General features: G+C 46.0%; 1 protein-coding gene and 1 long non-coding RNA gene across 3 annotated transcripts in view; one reads left to right on the top strand and one right to left on the bottom strand.

The window, feature by feature from the left end:
* Positions 1 to 26,228, top strand: part of LOC107374377 (alpha-1A adrenergic receptor) — a 56,793-nt gene that overhangs the window by 4,438 nt on the left and 26,127 nt on the right. The gene's annotated exons all lie outside the window — the stretch shown is intronic.
* LOC139072154 (uncharacterized) lies at positions 3,961 to 5,607 on the bottom strand. Its single transcript, XR_011521751.1, has 2 exons — positions 5,517 to 5,607; positions 3,961 to 5,442 (listed from the first exon to the last, which is right to left on the bottom strand). It is a non-coding gene; the product is annotated as an uncharacterized lncRNA (long non-coding RNA).

The raw sequence follows: 26,228 nt of genomic DNA, 5'->3' as shown, positions 1-26,228 counted from the left end.
GCCGGCGGAGGAGCTGGCTCAGGCGGCTGGGGAGAGGGAAGTCTGGGACTCTCTACGCTACTGCCCGCTCCGACGCCAGAAGCTGTCAGAGCGGACTTCTTACCGGACCTGGCCGGGAAACCTCTTGGGATTTACCCGGAGGAGCTGGCTCAGGCGGCTGGGGAGAGGGAAGTCTGGGCCTCTCGACGCTACATGCCCCCGTAACCCGACTCCGGATACGCGGATGAAAATGGATGGATGGATGGACAAATAACAGATTTACACGTAAGTAGTTTAAATAGAGTGCTGTGCTGTTTGAATGTATAAACTGAACACCAAGAGAAATCACTAGTCTGATTTTTTTTCCGTGAATAAAATAAATATGTCAGGCAGGAGCGTCTCAGGATCTGTCTGAGAGCTGTCTCGGTGAGACAGATAATAGCAATCCAAAGTGCTTTTTATGTGTGATCTGACAATTGATCAACCATTGCTTAAAAATTAAATACAGCTCCACCTGTGATCATGAAACACGTAAACGGCAGCACGCAGAACTCACGAGGCAACGTTTTACGTGATGTTTACTTGTTGCTATTAGTAATAAGACAGAAAAAGCCACGCCAAAATAAGTTTAGGAAGCCCACTAAGAATCGTAATAAAAGCATTTAAAGTAAATACCACACACAGTTGAGGAAACGTTGGTTTAAGTACCTGATATGAAGCGGTCGCTGCATAAGTGAAACCTTTACTCTCAGGATCCCACAGTTTCATTTCAGCCCGGTCACTAGCGCGTTTTATTACAATCATCCAACGTTTGCGGCGCTCCGGATCTTGGGGAATCCTGTAGATGGCTCATTCCTTATGTCGTCCGTGTCTGTTCTGCATCCTGGGGCACAACAGGAATCTACCATATTTCCTGTCTGATTGAGTTTTCTGACAATAACAAATAGTCCAGCTGCCGGCTTCTACCTGCCAATATGGCGCCGTTTTGATTTGAACTGTTGCATGCCGGGAGAAGTGACGTCAACTCCCGGAGCTCTATTGCTGGGTTTCACTCACGTAACGTCTGCAGCTGTGCAAAACTCACAAGTGGACAGGAAGTGATACGACACACCGTGATGGATGAAAGCTACGAAGGCTTAAATGAGCTGGAACAGACGCGATATCACGAAAAAATACATCCTTTAGGTTATGACCCATAGAGTTTTGAAAGTCACACTTTTCATCCACTGTGGAGGATTTACCCAGCGCTGAAGCGATCAGCAACACAAACTCTAGCTGCCTTCCTCGTATCACACTGCAAACCAAACGAAAGCCTTTTACTGGCCTGGAAGCCTGCAGCTGTTTTATTTCAGGTTGGTTCACCTGTTAGTGATCCGGAGAAGCTTTAAATGACTTAGGGTTGTCACGGTGTGAAATTTTAACCTCACGGCTATTGTGACCAAAATTACCACGGTTTTCTGTATTATCGCAGTATTTTTTTTTAAACGTGTTACATTTTCAGACAACTAGATAAACCCTGTATATCAGAAAAATATTGTCCTCAGTTTGTGTCTAAATTTTGCCTAAAATGTGTTATTTTGTAATTATGTTTTTTATTTGTTTACATTTTTTCCCTTTAGACTTTAAAATATCAATATTTGCCCATAACTTCTTATTTTTTGCCTGTTTTATGTCATAATTTAAAAAATATTACATCAGATGATACTCAGTACTCAAGTAGCTTTCTAATCAGATACTTTTTTACCCTAACTTGAGTAATAAACCCTATATCAGGAAAATATTGTCCTCGGTTTGTGTCCTTCCAGTGAGCTTTGCAGATGTGGGAAAATGTCATCAGGTAGTAATCATAGTTAAATTCATAATTATTCTCGGAGAGAGACCAACTCTTATCTGCCCTTGGAGCCCCGTAATGCATAGCGTCATTTCAACATGGCGGTGTCCGCGACACGGTTTATATGCAGGTAGCGGCGCTGCGGATGCTTTATATGGCGACTCGTTGCGTTCTCCCTCAACCCAAATCATCGGATCACGCATTTTAGCTAAAACGCTAACGTTAGCTTGCCTTGCGTTGACTGTAGAGTTGTGGGTGATGGTCACGCAGATGTGTCATGAGATTTGAAGCGTTGCTGCCTTTCACAGACACTTTTTCTGCACGTGCTGCAAACAGGATAGCCGTCTTCTATCAACTGTCCCTCGGCATTCTTCAGATATCCAAAAGATGCCCGTACTTCCCACTTTGTCTTCTTTGAGGGATAATAAATGTCCTGAGTGCTGCCGTCTCCTCCTTTGGCCATTATTTCAGCTTTAGCTTCAAGAAAGTTTTGGTTGTAAACAACAAAGCGCGCATGTGCTGCCCGCAACTTCAGCAGATGATACGGTGGCTGGTAAGGGTCACCGCGCCTACACCGCAGCCACGGTAATCCACCGAGATAATATTGTTTTTTAAAAAACAAGACGGTTATTATTTTTGTCAACTTTTTTACCAGGGTTTACCGCTACACCGGTTACCGTGACTACCCTAAAATGACTATCGTCTTGTTTTTGCTTGGGTGAGTAGTGAGGTCTGCTACTTTATTCATTAGCTTATGATAATAATGCTATCGCTAACGCTCAGTATGTGCTAGGATCTACTTGTAAATAACTTTTTATTCCTTTTAAATCCAGATTTCTGGTCCGTTTGTTTGATTTTAATAAGGTATAAACGCCACTTTACAACACTAAGCTAACCACTAAAAACATTAGCACCCTGAAAGAAAGAAAGAAAGAAAGAAAGAAAGAAAGAAAGAAAGAAAAAAAGAAAGAAAGCCAGCCAGCCTTTGTATAGCGCCTTCCACTTTTTTATTGGAGAACACCAGAGAGCTGCGTCCAGAGGGTTTATGTAACGAAGGTGAGTATCTAGGTGAGTAACAGAATCCAGAGAAGTTTCTGCACCAGTGAGGATCCAAATCCCGAGGCAAACGTGAGCATAACAAAATTACAAAAATCTATAAATTCCAAAATTCACAAGTCACAAAAAACACTAAATCACTGGAAGGCTGGAAAACTACTGAGTTGTAGTAATCATCCCGCGTCGAGGTGTGTTCTCCCACTCCTTAAGTAGCTGGAACCGCTGATTGTTAATCTGCCACAGCTGGAAGCCTCCCTCTCCTGAAACACTACTCAAAGCTGGAATGTTTGAGAGGAGTACTCACCCCAACTCATGACAATTAGACGGAAAAGCGTTGTTATTATAGAGCGGGGGCAAATGTTTGTGTGCGTCGCGGGTGGGTTGGGTTGTTGGGTTGGTTGGCTCCCGGTTAACCGGCTATTAGCCGTTAAGGGCGTCAATAACCCGTTTAAGACATTTAGGAAAACCCTAGTAGCAACCCAGCCAGATATGGTGGGCGGGTCCTATCGTGAAGGGCCCGGAAGACAAACAACAGAACCTTAAACTTTGCTCATCAGCAGTGAGGACACGTGAAAACAGTATAAAACTGTTAACCAATGGTTTTTATGGCTGTTTAAAGGAGCATGGGGCATGATGAAGAAATGAAACTCATTAGCGACGCACTCGGCGCTGTGAGTAACTGCAGCCCGGCACGAGAGCGCGCACAAACTCTTAACTAGAAAAAAAAAGTTTCAGTGATGTACGGCCAGAGCGCGGCTCGAACAAGGCACCGTGTCGAGCGATGAAGTAAGTAACATTGTTACTTTAGTCTAATATTTGTAAAATTCCATGACAACATTAGCTTTTTAATTTAGCCATGACACTCGTGATGTAAAGCAAGTGCTCCTTCCTATGAAATATTCATAAGCCAGTTTTATGACTGGCGAGCAAGACAGTAACATGATGCTACTTTATCAGCATAAGGCTTTGTGACTGCAGGTGATTTCTGATGTTTTTAGACCAATTACAGTTATTATTTTGCACTAAGCTTACTAACAAGCTAATGTTATTGTTTATACATCATGTAAGAACATCCAATTTCAAGTCGCTGACATCATTTGTGAAACCAATTTCATTACAGGACAGGCATCACAACAATGTAAATAAGAACATAAATATCAATGTTTAGTTCAAAAATGCATCAAAATAAAATCATAATATCAACAAGACCTACAGGGTAATAGTCATTTTTCATTACTGTCATTGATTTTCAGGAATTCACATTGGAAGGAGTGATGGAAGACAGTTCAGATGGAGTGTGCCCGAGCCTGCCACAGACTTTGATGTGTCGTGGGAAAGTTTGAGACCAGGGGCTAAAGGAAAGGGGAGAGGAAAAGGTCACTCCGAGGGTCGGGGAAGGACACGCTCAAGGTGTGAGGGCAGCAGGTTGAGGTCCAGAGCTCCTTCAAGAGGACCAGGGTGCCGGGGTAGGCAGCGAACAGCTTTCAGAGAAGAGGACCGAGACCGACTTGCACAGCTGAGAGCTGCCAGTATAGCTGAGATGCAGGTTGGTTGTAGCCATTTGTGTAAAAAACTAAAATAAAATAAAATAATAGAGATGCCAAAAACGAAAACATCACTCACTGGAGATATGAATCTAGTCATGTAAACATATGCTCTTTAATTTCTAGACAGCTTTACAACACCTGAGCCAGGAGGAGAGAGATTATATTCTCTAGAGAGTGGTGACCCGTCTTCCAGGGGTGATGCTGGATATCCTGGAGTTTCGGCAAGAGACGCCAGGACACCGTCTTCCTGATCGAGGGCACCCTAACCCAAAAATCCAAACCGTTTATCTACAACTACAGTAGTTCCAAAACAGCACAATACCTCAAAATAACTTTAGCTGAAGACAGCATTTTCACCCAAAAATAAACAAACAGTTTGTGCAATATATTTATTTTTATTTATGTACAAAAAAGTTCTGTTATTTGCATTTGTACATAGTATTTTTCTTAATTTCTAATAAATCTGTGTGCATGAAAGAAGTCATTCCTGTCTTTTGATGCTTCACGTAGCTGGGGCCTTTATGGAGAGAGGAGAACAGCAGCATTAGATCATACATAGATTACATGAGAATGCAATTCTGGAAACTCTCCAGTTCTGAAGTTGACCTGTAAAAAAACAAAAGCTACAACTTTATAGATTATTAGGAATCACACTTTTGATTGCCTTTTCACCCACAATTGTCATTTCTATATGTAAATTGTCAGCTTTGATATTGACACTTTAGCTTTTTTGCTTATGAAAATGTTATTAATATACCTAAAGGTCAGATTGGTGACATCCTTCAACCAGCGTCTGTTGAACATGATTCGTTGAAGAGCATCGTCTGGTGGAAATCATGGTACCATGAGCTCTTTATCACTGGTCGTTGCATCAAGTGGTCCATGGTCACATTTGCCACGGGTCCATTCATGCTTCCCTGTGACATGGTGAAGCACACCCACCCACATGTCCTAACAGAAAAAATAAGTTTTATTTGAAAACTTTACATGTGACAGAAGCGCTCACCAACAGAAACACGAGAGCTGGCACTATTATGAAAAGAAAGGTAATTATGTCAATGTGCATTGTTGTCTTGTTGTCCAAAAGATGTCACAATACTTACATTAAACATATCACGATGTTGTGCTTTCTGGCAAATGTACCAAAATTGGTTGACGATGTCCTTCAGCCACACAAGTAGGATGGAAATTCCCTTTAGGATCCCAGCCTGTGAACAAGGATAAAACAATTCAATCTTTTAGTTCTTTTTAAAACATAGGAGGGTTTTATTTACCTGCAACGTTTTGTTTGCGGCTGCAAACTTCGTCAGCCTGACAAAGTTTTCATAACAGTTCTATTCTGTTATGAAAACAATAAATAAAAGTAGAATTAATATATTATTTCAAGACTTTGGAGTTTAAAAAAAGAGTGTAGATAAGAAGACATTGCAACTCACATACTGTTGAGTAAGTTGTTTGCTTGGTCCTCATCAATTTGGACTGCATCCGTAGCTAGATCTATGGATTTGAAACTACAGACAACACAATAATATTTGTTGTACGTAAAGATAAATACTGGAACTTACCTGAAATGGTACTTGTCACGTTGAACGAGGTGGAGACGGCGGACCATGTGTGGATGAGCTGAGCAGGAGGTAAAAATGCAGGCTTCGGATAAAGTAAAAATGGTTTAATGGCAGGATGGGATGAACAGGACAAAACAACTAACAACAATGATCTGACAAAGGACAGGGGCAAAACATGTGGTATAAATACAGAGGGCTAATTAGGGAAACATGGGCAGGTTAACGAGGGACAGGTGAGAACAATAAGGGTAATCAAGGCAGGAGAGGAACACAGTCAGGAGGGCAGGGGAAGATCGTGACAGTACCCCCCCCTTAAGGGCGGATACCAGACGCCCACAAGGCTACACAACACAGGAGACAGGGACTCGAAGACTCGACATGACAGGAACGAGACTGGACAGGGACTGGACAGGAATGAGACTGGACAGGGACTGGAACGGGAAGACTTGACTTGACTGGAACGGGAAGACTTGACTTGACAGGAACGGGACTTGACTTGACAGGAACGGGACTTGACTTGACAGGAACGGGACTTGACTTGACAGGAACGGGACGGGAAGACTTGACAGGAACGGGACGGGAAGACTTGACAGGAACGGGACTGGAAGACTTGACAGGAACGGGACGGGAAGACTTGACAGGAATGGGACAGGAAGACTTGACTGGAACGTGACTTGACTTGACAGGAACGTGACTTGACTTGACAGGAACGGGACTTGACTTGACACGAACGGGACTTGACTTGACAGGAACGGGACTTGACAGGAACGGGACTTGACTTGACAGGAACGGGACTTGACTTGACTTGACAGGAACGGGACTTGACTTGACTTGACTTGACTGGAACGTGAAGACTTGACTGGAACGTGAAGACTTGACTGGAACGTGAAGTCTTGACTGGAACGTGAAGTCTTGACTGGAACGTGAAGTCTTGACTGGAACGTGAAGACTTGACTGGAACGTGAAGACTTGACTGGAACTTGAAGACTTGACTGGAACTTGAAGACTTGACTGGAACGTGAAGACTTGATTGGAACGTGAAGACTTGAACGTGAAGACTTGACTTGACTTGACCAGGCGTGGAACCCAGGCAGAGAACTGCAGGAGCAGGCGTGGAACCCAGGCAGAGAACTGCAGGAGCATGCGTGAAACCCAGGCAGAGAACTGCAGGAGCAGGCGTGGAACCCAGGCAGAGAACTGCAGGAGCAGGCGTGGGACCCAGGCAGAGAACTGCAGGAGCAGGCGCGGGACCCAGGCAGAGAACTGCAGGAGCAGGCGTGGGACCCAGGCAGAGAACTGCAGGAGCAGGCGCGGGACCCAGGCAGAGAACTGCAGGAGCAGGCGCGGGACCCAGGCAGAGAACTGCAGCAGTAGGCGTGGGACCCATGCGGAGAACTGCAGGAGCAGGCGTGGGACCCAGCAGAGGCTGCAGCAGCATGAGACCTGCAGGCATAAGCCCCACAGCGTGGACCAGGAAGTGGAGAATCTGTAGAAGCGACGCCAGGAAACCAGGATCGGCGGCAGGCACTCGACAGCCGGTCAGAGCAGGTGCACGGCACGATTAGCTGGATCTCAGGAGAGGCTTGGGTGCAGGGAAGCAGGAGAAGAGCGGGGAGACCAGCCCTACCACCCCGGAGAACGATGTCGTGCGTAGGTGATGTAACTCCCTCAAAGCTCCAGGATCCGCGGCTTCCATGACAAAAACGGGACAGGGGCAGAAAGCAGGAGAGGAGAAGGGCTCGACCACCACAGGAAATGAACTGGATGCACCGAAACCCACCCAGAGGCTTGACCACCCCGGAGAACAGGTAGGATGCGCCAACACCCTGGGCCAGAATCTCCTTCTGCTAAAGGAGAAAAAGCAAAAAATAAATCCTCCAGGGAGCAGGTGTTAGCTCACCACAGGTCCAGGTTTGGTCAGATCATTCTGTCACGTTGAACGAGGTGGAGACGGTGGACCATGTGTGGATGAGCTGAGCAGGAGGTAAAAATGCAGGCTTCGGATAAAGTAAAAATGGTTTAATGGCAGGATGGGATGAACAGGACAAAACAACTAACAACAACAATGATCTGACAAAGGACAGGGGCAAAACAGGTGGTATAAATACAGAGGGCTAATTAGGGAAACATGGGCAGGTTAACGAGGGACAGGTGAGAACAATAAGGGTAATCAAGGCAGGAGAGGAACACAGTCAGGAGGGCAGGGGCAGATCGTGACAGTACTGATTCTAAAGAGATAAATGTGGAGCCTAATACATCTGTCATTAATTATTTCTGCAAATAACAACAATCTGCTGTGAATTGACACTTCACAACATAAATAAATATATATAATGACCTATATTTGCTTACCTATTGTGTTTTTATCTTTTTTGCACATAGTACAGCAGTAATTTCCTGCATATATGGCAAGACTTCTCATGAACAAATTTACCTTTCTTCAAAAGGATCCAAATCTAGGTCATCAGCTAAGGCCTCAACACCAGCCATTAGAAAATCTTCCCTGTTAAGATAATGTCAGAAGTGTTTGGTGGTGTGATGTTAGTTCTGAACCAAGTGTGGATATGCAAGGTGTAATTTAATGTATGAAATATCATAGCACAAAAACGTGAATATTTGTTTTACAGAAAAGATACTAACCCCTCAGACACAGGTTCAGTTGGAGATAATCGATGCAACATTTTAGCTGCTGTTCGCTTACTGGGTGTCGAGGTTGACCTCACATTACCTCCCTGAATTGCAGTTTCAGGAGCCTGCTTCTTCCGGTAGCTGGAAAACACATTTTTAAACAAAAATGTCAACAAGTTGGTTGAGACTCTACACCTTCTGTTTACATAGATCAATAATGGCTAAGCTTCTTTACCTGTGGCACAACTAGTAATATGAAAATGCAGGTCAGTTCTAAAAAAATTCTATTTATCATTTTCACAAACATATTTTATTCTGACCTACATTCAACAGGACACATTTAGAAAAATAAACACAAACTTCTGCACAACTTTACTTTTAGTAAAACGTAGTAATGGCTGACTAGTTATTTACTCTTTTGTAGCACAGCACTAACGTTAGGAAAAGATATTCCAATGGGGTTCTGTTACACAAACCCCACGAATAACATTATCTACTGAAGTAACAGTCCTGCTTAGAGTTTTGTTGGGGTTATTAGGAGCGAGTAATTAGTAATTAATTAATTACTTTTGGATTCTTCAATAAATTCTGTAAATATGGCAATATTTACTGATTTATTAATTAATTAAGATATTCTTAGATATACGGGGCACCATTCCCCTTTAACCGGGGAAAAATTGAATCCAAAACTCTTCTCAGTCTTTCTTGAAGTTCGTAGAATCCTTGGAGCAGAGACTTCTCTTCGACACAACAAAGCTACTGGAGACGAAAATCTGAATTTTATAACGTTTAATTAACAATTTGTCAAATGAATAAACAGTGGCATAAATGAATAATAACCATGTGATATAATTGAAGATGGATGTGTTTGCGTGTGATGGAGGATGTATGAATGGGGTCCTTTGTTCTCACAAAGGAGTAGTGTGTGTGTGTGTGTGTGTATGGATTCAAAATGGAGTCTTGAATACAAGATGGCTGACCCCTTTGTCTGGCTAAAGTGTGGGTGGCAACTTGCACTTTAACTTCCAAAGCACTTAGAATCAGTAGTAACTTAACCTTAAATCACTCAAAACATTTCAAAGGATCATGAAACAACACAAAAGATTAATCACAAGTTAATATCTTTTAGTTTATCAGCCTGGCCATGGCCGAAACCCTTTTAAGATACCAAACAATGATCAATAAGCAGTTTATTCTTTCACAATGACCCGAAGGACGTATTGGGAGCGAAAGAGGAAGACACGAAGCTACTTTTTAAGCAATAGCGCGGTTTTATTGCTTATTCTGGACTATAGAGGAAACGGGAGAAGAAAAGGAGAGAGAGAAATTAGTTTTCTGATCACCAGAACAGCAAGGCGTCCCCAGCTGTTTGATTTGATGGTTCTCCGTGTTTCTCCGCAGTTTGGCGTCGTCCGTCGGTTTGATGGTTTTCTCCTTTGTTTCTCCCCACGAGTGTTTCTCCAACGGGCTGGACACAAAGAGAACGAAGTTTCTTTTGGGCTGAGTTTGACAACTTACAGCGTCTCTGAGAGCTGGATGGAGCTCCGCTCGTTCCCAGTCAGGTCCTGATGGAGTTGGAGTGTAGTTTCCAGCAGTTCCGTGGCTCAACTTGGGCACTTAGAGCTTCCGCGTGCTCAAGTTGTCGGAGCGTTCGACAAGCGTGTCCTTACCGCCAGGTATCCTGGGCAAAAGAACGAGGTTCCTTTGTCTTTCCTGATGATTTATAGTCTTTGAAGTCGCGGGAAAACTCCAAGCTCCCGCCTCCCGCAGAACGTGTTTCTGGTATTAGGCGGTGACGTCATCACAATGCTTCCGTGTGCAAAGCATCATGGGAAATGAAGTTTCTTGGCGCTGATGTGATTATTTGCTTTTCAGAGCAATTTAAGCACAGTCATTTTGGAGAAAATCACTGCATAGTAATTTCCTCATGAGGTCAGACCCTCAACATTCCCCCTTTTGGTTTCGGGGATCGCGCCCAAAGCTCGATCGTCGGAAGCACAGATGGGTTTGTTCCTCATGAACGTAGGTCGACTTGATTGTCGGAAGCACAGGTGGGTTTGTCCCTTAGGACGTTGGTCTCCTTGGGCGCCTTTGTCTTTGGTCTTTGTCTTGGATCCTGGCGCCTTTGGTCTTTGTTCCTGGTCAGGCACAAAGAGGATAGGAAACGGGATAGTCCCCAACGCGCATAACGAGAAGAAGCCACTCACGCAGGTGGTACGCAATGATGATGTCGTCCATGCGAGAGGTAGTAGTGTAGAAGGAGGAAGGTCGGTGGGCGGTTAACTCCACGAGGGGACACAAAGGCATCTCACCGCCGGCCATATAGTTCAGTTTATGGAGCACGCGGTGATGTACGAGGTCCATAGTTCGCAAACGCGCATTGACCTATGTGGTCCCAAGATTCCCCCCTTTTTGGTCCAAAGGGTGGATCAGGACAGTCTTTGGGCTAAAACAAGGACCATAAAACTAAGAGGTACTACAATGTGCTGGTGCGTCAGACAGAGTCATTGACAGACTGAGCTGGGCCGGCACATAACCACTAGTTAATATGTGACCAAGTACGAAACAAAAATACAGAAAACCCAAAAAAAAAAAACATATAACATCCAAGAAAATTCATAGCAACCTTGAGGTCTCATACAATACATTCTTAGGTCATACATTCAGTGTGTAGCTTATAAAGAATGTGACATACTGCAACACTCAGATAAATATGTGAGGTAGACTAAAATGAGAACTACTCTTAGGGTTACAGAATAACAAAGAAAATGTTGCTCACCCCCTTTAGACAGGTGTGGTACATTCGCGCTTGGAGTCTCCCCAAACGCGGTCACGAGGCACACCGTAGGTGAGCAAGTGCATCTTATCTTGGAGTTTCTTAACACGCCTGTAGGCAGAATAAGCTATCACGGCTGTGATGAGCCATCCCATCCCCAGGGCGACTAATGAGCAGATTAAGGTGGTATAATCTGTGTCAATGTAGCGTCTTGGGTATCTATTCATGGGCGTCAAAGTAAGTTCACGCGGGTTTTGTGTGAACTTAACAAATTTGGTTCCTTCAATCAGTAATTGTTGGTCAATTTCTAAATCGAAGGCAAAGTTATAACCCTGGAAAGCGTCCATGATCTCAATCTCTGAGTCATGCTGTTCGAGGTTGAGATGATGGAGTGCCAGGTTTCTAGTTCAAGGTGGAAATGCCTACCGTCCTTTCAAATACCAATGTTAAGCATCGACTTAAACCTATAGATGTGAGGTGTCACAATTATGGGAACATGTAACAGGAAACCGAGTTCTAATTTTTCTGCATCAACGTGAATGGGAATTGCACTACCTAGGCTGTACGCTAGGTGGATTTGTGAAAGGTGCACAGTAGAGGGGTAGCAGCTGTCAAGCTAACTTTGAGCAGGTCCAGTGGTACCAAGTACGGGGAAATACGACTTTCAACCAAGCTGTCCAGCGTGGAACTTACTTCCCTGAGCAGGTCCTGCATCAAATCTCTCACCACTCGTATGTACACAATATCCTGAGGTATGGTTTCAGACAAAGTCTTGATTGCACGTAGAGATTCATTAATCAGAGCAGAATGTAGGTTGAGAGTAACATGAGTACCCTGTAAGGTTTTAGTAGGTACATCCTGTTAGAGGTCTAGGAGGAGTTTCTCTTGGTTAGTGAAAGGGACGGCGGGGGGCCTGGTTCTTTGTCGGTTAGTACATGTTAGTGGGTTAAACGTGCACTTTCCCCCCTTTCCATTTCCATGCATAGAACTATGTGGAGACTACGTCGACCTCCTGCGGGGAGTCTGGTCTCTGTACCCGCGGGGATGGTTTGACGTAGGGTTTGATTTGGTTTGCATGCACCCATTTGTAGACAGGCTCCTGTCTCGCTTTGGTGATGCGTAACCTGTATGCAACTGGAGAGAGTTTTGCCACGATCTCAAATGGTCCTGACCAGCAGGGCAGGAGCTTCTTAGCTCTGCGTGCCGGTTGGGCGAACCGAAAGTAGAATACTTTGTCACCCACCTCGTATTCGCGGCTGGTTGTCTTTTGGTCGTAGTAGGCTCTAGCGCCTTCTACGTTGGTCTCCAGTTTCTTCTGAGCGTGCGTGAAAGTAGCTCTGAGGTGTGTTTTCAAGTCTGCCACATACTGATGAGCGGTATAGGCAGTGGCAACACTGACATCCTCTGGGTGATACAGGAGGTGCAGTGGTAGAGTCATCAGTCTGCCGGTCATCATCTCAAAGGGCGTAACCCCCGTGGATCGCTGGGGAGTAGACCGTATGGCCATCAGGACCAGAGGGAGCTTAACGTCCCAGTCCTTCCCAGTGGAGCAGACATACTTTTTGAGCATGGAGACGACCGTGCGGTTCATCCGTTCGACCTGTCCGGATGACTGTGGGTGATAGGGAAGGTGGAATCTCACTTCCACTCCCAGAAGTTCAAACAGGGACGTCATTACACTGGATGTGAAATGAGTTCCCCGGTCAGAGTCAATGCAGAGTGGAAGTCCCCATCGACTGAAAACGTGGTTAATCAGCAGTACAGCGGTTGTGACGGCTGTATCGTTTGGCGCTGGAAGGCACTCCACCCACTTCGTGAAACTGCAAGTTACAGTTAGCATATATTTGTTTCCTCTTGCCGATCTGGGAACCGGTCCAACCCAGTCGATCTGCAGGTGGGACCAAGGGAAGGTTATTCCCCTGCGTTGCAGTGGTGCTCTAGCAAGCGGCTGGGAGGGTTGAAACTGGGCACAGACGAGGCAGCCTTGGACATAGCTGTGTACATCCTTGGACATCGACGGCCAATATGCTACTTCTGTCAGTGACGCGAGGGTAGCTTTTGCTCCGCAGTGACCTCCAACCGGAGTGTCGTGGGCGTAAGCAAGCATCACTCCTCTGTGGTCAAGTGGAACAACCCAGCGCGGCGGGCTGTGATCGTCACGCATGTAAACTAACAAATCGTTTTGTAGTTTCAGGTGCGCCAGTTGACGATGCAGGGTTACCAACTCTCGGCTTGCGCCAGTAGGTGGTGACGGTTGTTTAGACATCGGGCCCTTTTGGAGAAGCTCGCGGATGAGCTTCAGGTCAGGATCTTGTTCCTGCATAGTGACTAGGTCTGCGTCCTGTGGTTGTCTGCCTAGAAACACGGGTACCCCAACGGTCCGAGGTTCGTCTGCCTGTTAAGCATGGCGACGAGTAATCGCGCAGACCTCGTGAACGGCCTTGGGTGGAAGCCACTCGTCTTTGAATTCCCAACAGGTTCCCTGGTCAGCACCGAGCTTAGCAAGGCGGTCAGCTTCGTCATTACCATCTTTCTCCGGACCTATGGTCCTGGAGTGACCTTTGACCTTTTTCCAGTAGACCATTATGCCTTTCTCAGTGGTGAGCAGATCACACGCTAGGAATAACTCCGAGTGTTTCACGTCTCTGTTCCTGGCATTTTTCATGTTGTTCTCCTTCCACATGGGGAAGTGAGAAATGAAGCTGTGTCTAGCGTAGTTTGAATCAGAGCAAAGGACGATTTGAGTAATGTCCAAGGCTGCCGCCTGCTGGAGGGTTATCAACACTGCAGCAATTTCGGCGTACTGACTAGACTTTTGGCCCAACCGGTAGTGATTTGGTTGCTTAGTGTCACAGTCCACCCAAACGACTCCAACCCCAGCACGGAGCTGGCCTTCGTGAAGGTAGGCACATCCGTCAGTGTAAACTTTCGGAAGCCCTTGGCAAACATTCTCATCAAAGTAGCAATGATTGGATGCGGTTGGGTAGACTGCGGCAGGTGTGTCCAGGGGGCCCCTGACGGAGTCAGAGTCACAGTGCTGACAGCCTGCTAGCCCTTGTCCTAGTGCTAGCTTGGTGTTCTGACCATACTTGACCTCAATGTTGTATCCTTGGAGCACCATCATCCACGTCGCAATGCGGCTGTTTGACACTCTTCCTTCGCGCAGACGCTGGCTGTTTAGGAAGGTGACAGGCTGATGACACGTTTCAATGATCACTTTCTGTCCACCGATGTAACTACGAAAGTGTTCGACGGCCCAGACTGTAGAGAGGAGAGCTCTCTCGCAGTCTGAGAACTGGAGTTCCACCTTGCTCAGAGGCTTGCTGGCGTATGCCACAACTCTCATGTCCTGATCGTGTTTCTGCTTCAAAGCAGCGCTCAGGCAGTGAGGGGAGAAAGTCGCCTCTATGAAGAACTCCTTATCCTTGTCTGGGTAAGCCAGACAGGGTGCGGACGCCAACTTCTGTTTTAGAAACTGGAAGGAGTCTTCTTGGGGTCTGTCCCACACGAAAGGTGTGTCGTTCCGAAGCAGCTCAGTGAGGGGCCTCGCTATTTCAGCGTACTCCTCAATGAACTGTCTGGAGTAGTTGCAGACTCCGAGGAAGCTCCTGAGTTCAGTCAGATTAGCTGGGGCTTTGATGTCCTGAATGGCTCTAATGCGTCCCGCTTGGGGCTCGACTCCATTAGGGCCAACCAGCAGTCCAACATACTCCACTTTGGTTCGACACCACTGTCCCTTGAGAATCGCCAATTTAGCTCCGGCGTCAGCGAGCTGTTGCAGCATGTGACGGAGTTCGGCCAGGTGCTCCTCGAAGGTTCGACTCCTCATCAAGATGTCATCGACATATATGAGGTTCCCTCTGGAAGCAGCATCTGACATGGCTTTGTGGAGGAAGATGTTGAACTCGGCAGGTGAGTTAGAGTAGCCAAAGGGGCAGCGGTTCCAAGTATATTGGCGATTTCCAAAGGAGAAAGCCAGTTTATACTGGTCCGCCGGCTCAACCTTCATGGTCCAGAAGCCGTTGGCTACGTCAACCGTAGAGAAGAAACGAGCATCTCTGACTCTGGCTAGCTCTTGATCTAAATGGATCATAGGCCACCTGGAGAGAGGTACTTGTTTGTTCAGTGCACGATAGTCTATGGTGAGACGCCATTTCCCAGTCGGTTTCAGAACCGGCCAGATGGGAGAGTTGTAAGTGGAGTTACACTCTCTGATGATGTTTTTCTCCTTCAGCTGATTGAGGATCTCCTGGATCGACTCATAAGCAGCGAGGGGAATCTTGTACTGACGTACAAAAGTAGGAGGGGCATTCGGGTTCGTTGGAATGCGAACCGTGTGCAGGTTTGTGAGTCCACAGTCCAAGGAGTCCCTGGATAAGATGGACTGAAAGTCATAGAACAGGCTTCTAAGCGCTGCTCTCTGCTCCTCTGACTCCAGCGCATCCGCTTTGTCAAGCTGCTGGCTGACTTCGGCTTCAAAGCCGTCATAAGGTTCAGAGGAGGAGGGTCTCTGGTGTTCCGGGCTTTCAACCGGTGACTCAGAGGGTTGAGTATTTATTGCAAAAACCGTTAGACACTGACCACCGTCAGTATCTAAGGTTGCACTGCAAATGGGTTCCTCAGGAAGGGCTTCATGCCGCTTGATGGTAATCATTTGTGAGGGGAAAGTACTGAATGTGTCTGCACCAACCTGTCTGTCGTTCAAGAACAACGTAAGTTGTCCAATCACGGGGACTGAAAGTTCGAAGTCATGGAATGAGCTATCTATCAGCATGCCCAAGGGTTTTCCTGCCGGCATGTGGATAGGACTCTGGGTCGGATTTTCGACCAACAAGTAGACAGAACGATTGTTCAGCTCCAAGAGTGGCGTGCCACAGACGGCTAAGTTGAGCTCCAAGAAGTGTGGTGATGGCTGGAAGAAGGCCTGTGTGCCTGGCAGCTTCTGATGCTTCATCAGAGTCAGACGAACAGGCACTCCTTTGACCAGTGGGGGCAGAACCGTGCTGGCCTCAACCACTGCACGGCAGGCCTGTGGAATGGTCTGACTGGACAGCAAGTGTTCATGGCCTTCTGAGCAAGGCTCAGAGGATGGTGTGGCCCAGGCCCAAAGGACTTGATTGCAAGTGTCCTGCTGGGCACCGAGTCGAACCAGCAGATCTGCTCCAATGAGTGCAGGTGGATCAAGCTGTGGTATGATGCTGAATGTATGTGTGAGCTTTGCTCCAAGCTGGATAGTCAGAGAGAAGACCTCTGGCGCTTTCAGGAGCCTCTGCGGCCAGGTAGCTGACAAGAGCCGGTGGCTACGTGTCACACTGAAAAGAAGGGGGTCCTTCTGACGCAGGTGTTCAAACGTCTGCTGGCTGATGGCTGACTTTTCTGACCAAAGAGAAAGGCGAGCATCTGAGATGTGGGTGCAGTTGATGGTAAGACCACCAACTATGTGTGGTGCATATGGCTGCAGGCTGACGTTCTTCAGCGAGCAGAGAAAAGATGAATGTGTGCGGAGCGGAGTTCCAGGAGCGGTTTCGTGCCTTTGCAGGCAGACATCGTCTGTGGGAGCTGTAGGGAGGGGCATGACCTTGGAACAAGGGTTTTGCGGCTCACTTAGGCTGACTTCAAGAATGGAGGATGGTCGGCTGCTATCTGGGTTCCAGGGCTTCGGTGTGTCCACCTGGGCCCACAGTTGACCCTTCTGGCAGTCGATGAGGGGAGCTAGACGTTCAAGCAGGTCCTGACCAATGAGAAGTGGTTCAGTGTCTAGCTGGCAGATATAAAACGGGTGAACCAGAGTCATGTCTTGGAAGGTGATATCCAGCCATGCCCGGTGAGTGATACACTCCCGGGTTTGGGTGTAGCTGGTGATTTTCAGGTCACAGGGTTCTACCTGGACTGGTTTCCCGAGCGACCGCATGGTGTCAGACACGCGATGGAACAGCGTGGAGCACATCAGGGTGATTTCTGAGCCGGTATCCAGCAGAGCATCAACCTGTATGCATCCACCTACGTTGGTGCTACAGTACAAACGGCGAGCATGATCATGGTTTGTTAAGTCACCAAGGAACTTCAGAAATTTAGTATCTGGTTTCTCTGGGGGGTAGATTTCAGGAGACTCCTGTGATCTACCAGTAGTGTTCCCCCAGCTGATCAGGTAGGTCCTGGCCACGCTGGGGGGTTGAGCCACGCCTAGTCATGCGGACGTTGGCTCTGGGTCTGGATTCTTAGAAGAAGACTTTGGTGCAGGGGTCTCATCTGCAGATCTCAGCTGTTCCTTCTGTTTAGCTAGGAACTGCTGAAACATTTCCTGGAGGTCGGCTTTGGTCAAGTACTCACCTGCAGACTCGCGTTCGGGACCTACCTGTGGGCGGCGCTCCTTAAACCTTCCACTGTTCCGACCTGCCTGCCGTTGGTTTTGGTTGGGCCACTTCCTGTCTGATTGTCCAGACCTAGGTGGCTGCCAATTAGCACCCCCCTTCCCCTGTTGAGGAGATTGGGACTGCTTTTGCGGTTTAGCAGGTCTAGGTTTAGCAGATTTTGGCTTAGTGGGTGGAGCTTCTGTGCCTTCGAGCTCCAAACGCGGCTCGGCGTCGGGAGCTAGGTGCATGATGCGGTGATGTGCGTCAGGCTTTTGGGGCTTCCCGCCGGCTTCCCAAGCCTGTTGGGCGTACCTCCTAATCTCCTGAGTTGTCAGTTTTTTCATCCGACAATACATTGAGACTTCGGAGCGAACACACTCGTGCAGGTTGTGAATGAACAGGGATCTGAAGGCAGGGTCTTCCTCGAGCCCAGGGCCGTTTCGACCTTGGCAATAAGCACTTTTGAGTCTGCGATAATACTCTCTGGGGGGTTCGTTTCTCCCGTGTTTGATGGAGAAGGCCCCCATTGTAGCTGACGCAGAGTCTGCATACGTGGCATATTCATCTCTCAACGCTCGGCAGAGCGAGGAGTACCGATCTCGAATGTCTGATGGTAGAGTTTCCATGAAACCGTGCACCGTTCTAGATGTGGTTTTCCAAATTAGCTTGAGCTTTTCCCTTGAAGAGGGTGCTGGAAGATCAAGCAGACAACGTTCTATCTCCCTGAGATAATCATCGACGTTGGATTCAGTGGTGTTAGGATCAAAGCGTTCTATGTCTTTAGCTAGCGATTCAATTTGACGTACACGGAGTCCTGACTCACGGTACGGCGCGTCATCCTCTGACTCTGACCCACGGTCTGTCTCAGAGGGCGCTGGATATCGTTGGTGTGCTCTGGGCTCCCAATGTTGACTCCTGGGGCCCAAATCCGGGTCCGGCATGCTGTGGTGGGCTGCTGGCACGTCACGTGGGTGTCTTGGGAGGTCCTCTTCCCGGGGCACGTCTGCGTAGTGCAGCCTGCGTCTTTCAACTGGGGCTTCTGCGTAATACGCTCTGTCCGGGTACGGACTGGCGTATGATGCTTTGTCCTGCAGCTGGTTATCGGCATGCCAAATACCGGAGTAGCTCGGATGGGTAGATGGTTGAGGTGCAGGATGGGCTTGTGCATAACCCCAGCTGGCACCTTGCACCCTTCGTGGACTGGGGGAGCGGTCTAAATAGAGGTGCCGCTCAGCTGGTTGACTTCTCACTGATTGAGAAGGCCGTGAAGATGAGGGTGGTGTTCCAACCTGGGGTTCGAGGGCGAACTGCCCTCGGCCCCTAGGTGGTCCTGAATGCCCTAGAGTGTGTGTAGGGAACGGGGCTGAAGGTTGGGACAGATAAGCTTCATCTCTCCCCTGCGGCGTGCGTCCGTCCAGAGAGTCATGGTGTTTCCCCCCTTCCCACTGTCTGTTGTCATCAGCAGAAGGGGGCGGGGTCTTCTCCCCATCTTCCCCAGCATCTGTGCGGGTGTCGTCTTCCTCGATCAGCCTTCCATTTCGCTGTTTTTCAGCTAGCATACTCTGGAGGTTCATGATCTTCTGACCACGTTGAAGTCCTCTCTGATAGAGGATCAGGGCTAACTTAGCTAAGTGAACCTGGATTGGTTTTGTACCATCCGGGTTTTCTATTTGATCAATTACAGCTTCTAGCTCGTCGCTACGCTGTTCTTCAGTGAAATCCCTAGAAGGGTAGTCGGGTTCTCGAGCAACCGCGACCAGTTTGGACAATATTTGTCCAGAAAGTAGGCCAGGTTCACATTTGTGGGCCGCAGCGCCACCTGGTTGCTGGGAGTTGGTCAGTTCACTATTCTGTCCCTCCATTTTAACAACTGAACCAAAAATAGCCTAGTAGAGCTTCTGCAGATAGCTCAAACTGCACCTTTTGGCAGCAAACTGCTAGCTTTGTAGCAGAAAAAACACTAAATTGACCTTTGTGCGCACAGGTTTTAGCGTTTTAAGATTGCACGGAATGCCGTGACTGATGAAGTGCACCTTTAATGAAGAACTGAATTTTAACCTAAAAGGTTAACCAGAATTAATTACACGTTGCACCTTTAAGGAAAAACTGAATTTTAACCTAAAAGTCAACCAGAATTAATTTACACGTTGCACCTTTAAAGAAGCACTGAGTTACTGGTGAGAGTTCGATGCAGCTTCCTGCTCAGCGAAATCAGCACCACTCTGTTGCTGGTTCAAGGCTGAACAACTGATTATTTTTAATTCAAGCTCTTTGGATTTATTTGTTTGTTTGTTCCGGATAGAAATCTCTGTGTATCCAAGCCTCACACGGGCTGCACCAATTAATGTTGGGGTTATTAGGAGCGAACAATTCGTAAGCTTTAACTTACTTTTGGATTCTTCAATAAATTCTGTAAATATGGGAATATTTACTGATTTATTAATTAATTAAGATATTCTTAGATATACGGGGCACCATTCCCCTTTAACCGGGGAAAAATTGAATCCAAAACTCTTATCAGTCTTTCTTGAAGTTCGTAGAATCCTTGGAGCAGAGACTTCTCTTCGACACAACAAAGCTACTGGAGACGAAAATCTGAATTTTATAACGTTTAATTAACAATTTGTCAAATGAATAGACAGTGGCATAAATGAATAATAACCATGTGATATAATAAAAGGATGTATATTCAAAATAATGTTCAAGGTGTTTTGTGTGTATGTATGTGTGTGTGTGTTTCTAAAATGGAGTCTGTATGCAAGATGGCTGACCCCTTTGTCTGGCTAAAGTGTGGGTGGCAACTTGCACTTTAACTTCCAAGGCACTTAGAATCATAAGTAACTTAACCTTAAATTCACTCAAAACATTTCAAAGGATCATGAAACAACACAAAAGATTAATCACGAATAATATCTTTTAGTTTAACCACGTGGCCAAGCAGAAAACATTTAAAGATACCAAACAATGATCAATAAGCAGTTTATTCTCTATCAAAATGACCCGACGGACGTGTTTGGGAACGAAAGAGGAAAACACGAAGCTACTTTTAAGCAATAGACGCGGTTTATTGCTTATTCTGGACTATAGAGGAAACGGGAGAAGGAAAGAATGAGAGAAAGAGATGAGTTTCTGATCACCAGAAGAGCGAGGAGTCCCTCCCTCTTTTGATTTGACGGTTCTCCGTGTTTCTCCGCAGTTTGGCGTCGTCCGTCGGTTTGATGGCTTTCTCCGCTGTTTTGGCGTTCTCCGGGAGTGTTTCTCCACGGGCTGGACACAAAGAGAACGAAGTTTCTTTTGTGCTGAGTTTGACAACTTACAGCGTCTCTGAGAGCTGGATGGAGCTCCGCTCGTTCCCAGTCAGGTCCCGATGGAGTTGGAGTGGTTTCCAGCGGTTGCGTGGCTCAATCTTGGGCACTTAGAGCTTCCGCGTGCTCAAGGGAGTCGGAGCGTTCGACAAGCGTGTCCTTACCGCCAGGTATCCTGGGCAAAAGAATGGGGTTTCTTTGTCTTTGCTGAAGATTTATGGTCTTAGTTCGGGGGAAAAGCTCCACGGCCTCCCGCACATGCGCAGAACGTGTTTCTGGTATTAGGCGGTGACATCATCACAATGCTTCCGTGTGCAAAGCATCATGGGAAATGAAGTTTCTTGGCACTGATGTGATTATTTGCTTTTCAGAGCAATTTAAGCACAGTCATTTTGGAGAAAATCACTGCATAGTAATTTCCTCATGAGGTCAGACCCTCAACAGGTTGGACAGTAGATCAGATATGACATAATTCTAAAGACTCATCTTTGGTTTGGAAAATGTCCGTTCTCTTCTGTGGTACATAGAAACTGAAGCGTGATCACAGCTAACATGCTACCGCACGCATCCATTTATCTACAAACACATGCGGCGTGTCGTCCACAAAACGTAGAAGTGATCGATTACTCCTTAGTTGCTTTTAGCTTCTTCAAACTGATCAGGAAGCCATATGCTAAACACCGTTAGCTTAGATAAGTTTCTTGTTCATCTGCACAAAGATTTGTTAGATTACCTAAATCAGTATTATCTAAATCCATAGGTTTTATTTTCTTTTATTAAATTGTGGAGATACAGCTCTGATATGTTTACCTACTCGTTACTGAAACCTACAGCAGACATAAGGAGACCAGCTAATACAACACTTACCTGCTCACTAGAAAATGAGCCATGTCCGCATCCTTTTCAGGCCCAAATTGAGTTGAACCAGCCTCCATTCTTCCAGAGCGTACCCAATACATATTCGGGTTCCTGACCGACTTTTATATTTTCTTTTTGACTCTCGAGATGCCGCTGATAAAACCTTCTTCTTTGTGCCACTTTAGTGGGCTTTGAGTTGCGCTTGGTCGTTTGCTAGTTGTAAAATCCATTTCCAGGGTTCTTCCTCTTCTGTTTGAGGTTTTAACGTGGCTAGTAGTGAAAGACGCATTACCGCCACCTAGCAAGCTTCCAAATGTTTTTCCGGGTTTGAACCTTGTCGAGAACGCGCTTGAAGCGTCAATTAACGTCACATCCGTAAAACAGCGCGGGAAATTCGGATCAGGAATGTTTTGCATTTTGCAGCACACAGCCTGATTAACAAAATGGAATGATAAACTGGTTTCATCATTCTTTTTAGTTTAAAATGCTTGTTTTTGGACAATTTCTGCCCCATGCTCCTTTAAGCAACAGTTTAATAAAACAGTAATCTCTTAGCTGGTAGAACGTGATCTCTGTAAACTCCAGCATCGTTCTTTCAGCTCCTGTTTCAAGCCGAAGATTACTGATCCACTTCTGCCGTCTTCTTTCAGTACTTTATTTATTTTATTAAGCTTTTTGTGGCGCTTTACATTCAGGACTTAAAAGAAACATTTGTCTTTGTCCCGATTACAGTGATTGTAATAACCGTAGACCTGCATCTGGTGACGTAGATGCAACATCATGTCGAACCAGCAAGTCTTTTTATTTTATGTTTTCTTGTTTTTATTTTTTTCTCTTCTTTTTTTGCTCCTGTATCGATTGTAATGCTGATGTGTAGGGCTGAACGATCTATCGTTTTTGGACCAAAATTGCGATTTCAAACAGCACGATCCCGTGACCGTCAAAGCTGCAGTTTTGACTGATCCAGGTTCAGTTGTGTAACTTTTTTTACATCTGGGGTTTCCCCCTGTGTTATGGCAGCAGGTCAGGGCCGGCTCTAGGTAATTTGGTGCCCAAGGCGAGAGTGCCCATTCCCCCCGCCCCCCCGCCTCTCACCCAAACCCAAGTCCACCCACCCACCACACATTGGAAAAAGCAACTCCACAGTTATTCCTTAGTTACTAATTTTTATTTTAAATATTCACACAGCAACTCTTTAAAGTCAACAGCCTGAAGAATAAATGTAAGCTTGAAAGATAAGTAACCTGAGAATATTACAATAACCAACAACTCGAAATGTTGTGCAAATGTCATGGGGGGGGGGGGGGGGGGCTAAATCAAAAGCAAAACTCAAATATCAAAGTGTCATCATAAAGAAAGTTCTACTTTCCATTTTGTTCAACTGCTGTGGCCAGTCAGCAGATCCATGGGGCCAGCAGCTCATACATGTTCACAGACATCTGTTGAAGCTGATGATGGTGTCTCTTCAGGCTGTTGGATTGGAGCACTGAGTCTGCTGGTGTTGGGTTCTTCTTCTGTGAGAAAATAAACACACACACACACACACACACACACACACACACACACACACACACACACACACACACACACACACACACACACACACACACACACACACACACACACAAAGCAACTTAACCCTCTGATGCATGAATTACTTAAGAACAGCGCCACTTTCTCATTCAATATTCCTCAGTCATGTGCAGTGATGCTTTTCATTATTTTATTGATCTTTTTTCAATCTGTTCTATGAAAACATAAATACAATTATCAAAAACAGGTGGAAGTGAGCGCATCCATGGGGAATATTTGAAAAAACTTATGTCTCACTCTCAGGTGCTCTTCAGCATCAAATAAATGTAGAATATGAGGAAGAAGAACCGGTGATCTGAGGCACTCTGAGGTTTTCATTTATTAAACAAGGAAACACCGACGCGTTTCAGTACCAACTTCTTCAGGGCATAAACCTTCATGCCTTGAAGATGATTCACTATGTCACAAAAACTAATGTCCATCTTTTTTTTTTTTTTTTTTTTTTTTTTTTTACAAATTTACAGCCTAATTGACAATAACATCTTAAGGAGACAATTTCAGATGTCTTCAGATTATTTAATATTCTCAATGCTAAATCAATGCTGCACTCATTGTGCCAAAAACAAGTGTCTGGTGTGGATTCAAATAAATTAATTTAGCATATCGATGTGATAAGCCATTTAATTTGAAAAAGTCCGTTTCTACTGCTGATTACAAATAGCCTAACAAGTAACTTACTCACCTGGTTCTAGATGCTGAGACTGTAGCCCAGTAAATGTTCTGCTGCGTGATGCCTGGATGAAGACGCTGCAGTGTAAACAAGAAAGAGACGAAATAAGATCTCATGCTGTGTTTAGGCAGTTCTCACTCCCCGCCGGGCCCGGCGGCAGCGGGGGAGTCCCCGCCACGGCCGCGGAGGTGCCGCCCGCCCGATGTGTCGGACAAAGTTGAAAATTTGCTACACCCACACCTAGCGTTCTTCTGATATGAAAATATTAAATTCATATTGTATGCATACTTAAAACTTGAAACTAAGTTCATAAAAAGGCTGCAATCAAGCTCCAAAAACCAGTAAAAAAATCTTACATTCTTCATCATCACAGTGAGACTCAACATTGTCTCACTGCATCTGGACACGACAATTCAAAAGTAAAATTAATTGGTTAAAGTTACAGATACTGTATTGTGTGTGTAAACAGCTAGCGAGGGTCTGTCTGTGGACCGTGCGTGGCAGGAGAGGCAGTTAGCTAAAATTGTAACGCAAAAAGTTCCTTTGCCAAACTTATAAAGTCCACATACCTCTGCTTTGGGCCCGTTTTTATTCTTCCTCCTTCCTTCGCTTTCGGAATGCTGATTCCCGATGGCTTAGGTGTTCTTTTCATCGTAAAATACCAAAAGTTTAAATGCGACGACAACAGGATGTCCTTCTACAGTGCCACCCACACACGTGATCTACGGCACCCTTAACGGTCAAATGCATCGGAGCGGTGGCCCAAGCGGGAGCTCGAAATGCAGCCAGATCGTTAGAATTTAAATATTGATGTTTTAATTTCATGTCATTTCAAAGGGGAATTTTGAGTATGTAGAGAGCGCATTTCATATTACAAACATAAATTTAATAAACTTTTTTATTTTTTTTTAATTTTGCGCCCTATCCATCAGATGGCGCCCCAGGCGGCCGCCTTTGTCGCCTGTCGGCAAAGCTGGCCCTGCAGCAGGTAAAAGCCAGCGCGGGGGAGGGGGGTGGGGTGTAACGTCCAGAGCCGAGCCCACCTCCACAGCTGCCAGAGCTGCATGTTCAGGTCATTTTCCTGTTTTATGTTCCCACACACAGCGCTGCTAGAGCCGATAATAATGGCACCGTAGGTGAGCCCGGGACAGAGAGAGAGAACGTCGTTGAGTAGGGGAGAGAGAGAGACTCCTCCCACATCAGCAGGTTCAGGCTGATTTCTAAAGCTTGGTTTATGCTTCACCAGCGCGAGTGCGGAGTCGCACACTCTAGTTGACTTGAAAGCTCAACTTCTCTTTTAAAGATGGTCTGAATGTTTCTGACGTTAGTTCAAACAAGCTAAGGTGTCAGAATGCGTGCGTCTCTCTCACGGAGCTGACGTTTTAGTGAAGAAGAACCATCAGACGGCTTCAGCCTGCCGCGGTAATTAGGGCTGTCGCGGTTGAGGAATTCCCCCTGCGGTGATTCAGGGTGGCTCAATATTGCGGTGTACGATATTATTGCAGCACTTTTTTTATTGCAGTACTATCTATTTTGCTAAAAGTTTGTTATTTACTAAATTACTGAACTCACGGCAATGTTTGCCTTGAAACTTGGTGTTTACACATTTAAAAAAGGTTAAAAATTGCCGTGCCTTCTTTTATAACACTTCACTGAATGCAGATCAAAGGGCAGTAACAACACAGATGGCAGTAACGTTTGTTTCTCCGACAGTCGGAGTCCGACTGAACTTCAAAACAACAAAATTCAGGAGAAGGCTAAACTTTTAAATGCAAATTTGGCTGCAGCATCTAACAAATAAGAAACAAGTCCCCATTTTGTTTAGTTGTTTAAAATCAAGCATAAAAGATTACATGTACCGGGCGCGCGGGCGCACTATCATTTCACTTTCACACACACGAACAATGGTGATTTATAGCTCGGTCACTATACGCACAAGGAAAACCAGCATGTTAACCTTGAGAGAGGATCTGAGAGGGGTGGCAACATTTCCAGCAACACTAAAAACCCTCTCGGATGGTGCGCTCGTTACACTAGCACACACATTCTTGCGTGCGACTCTGGCGA

This window comes from Nothobranchius furzeri, chromosome 10, assembly GCF_043380555.1.
Source record: "Nothobranchius furzeri strain GRZ-AD chromosome 10, NfurGRZ-RIMD1, whole genome shotgun sequence".
Lineage (NCBI taxonomy): Eukaryota > Metazoa > Chordata > Actinopteri > Cyprinodontiformes > Nothobranchiidae > Nothobranchius > Nothobranchius furzeri.
Note: the sequence above shows the minus strand (reverse complement) of the source record. Positions and strands in the feature narration are given on the sequence as shown.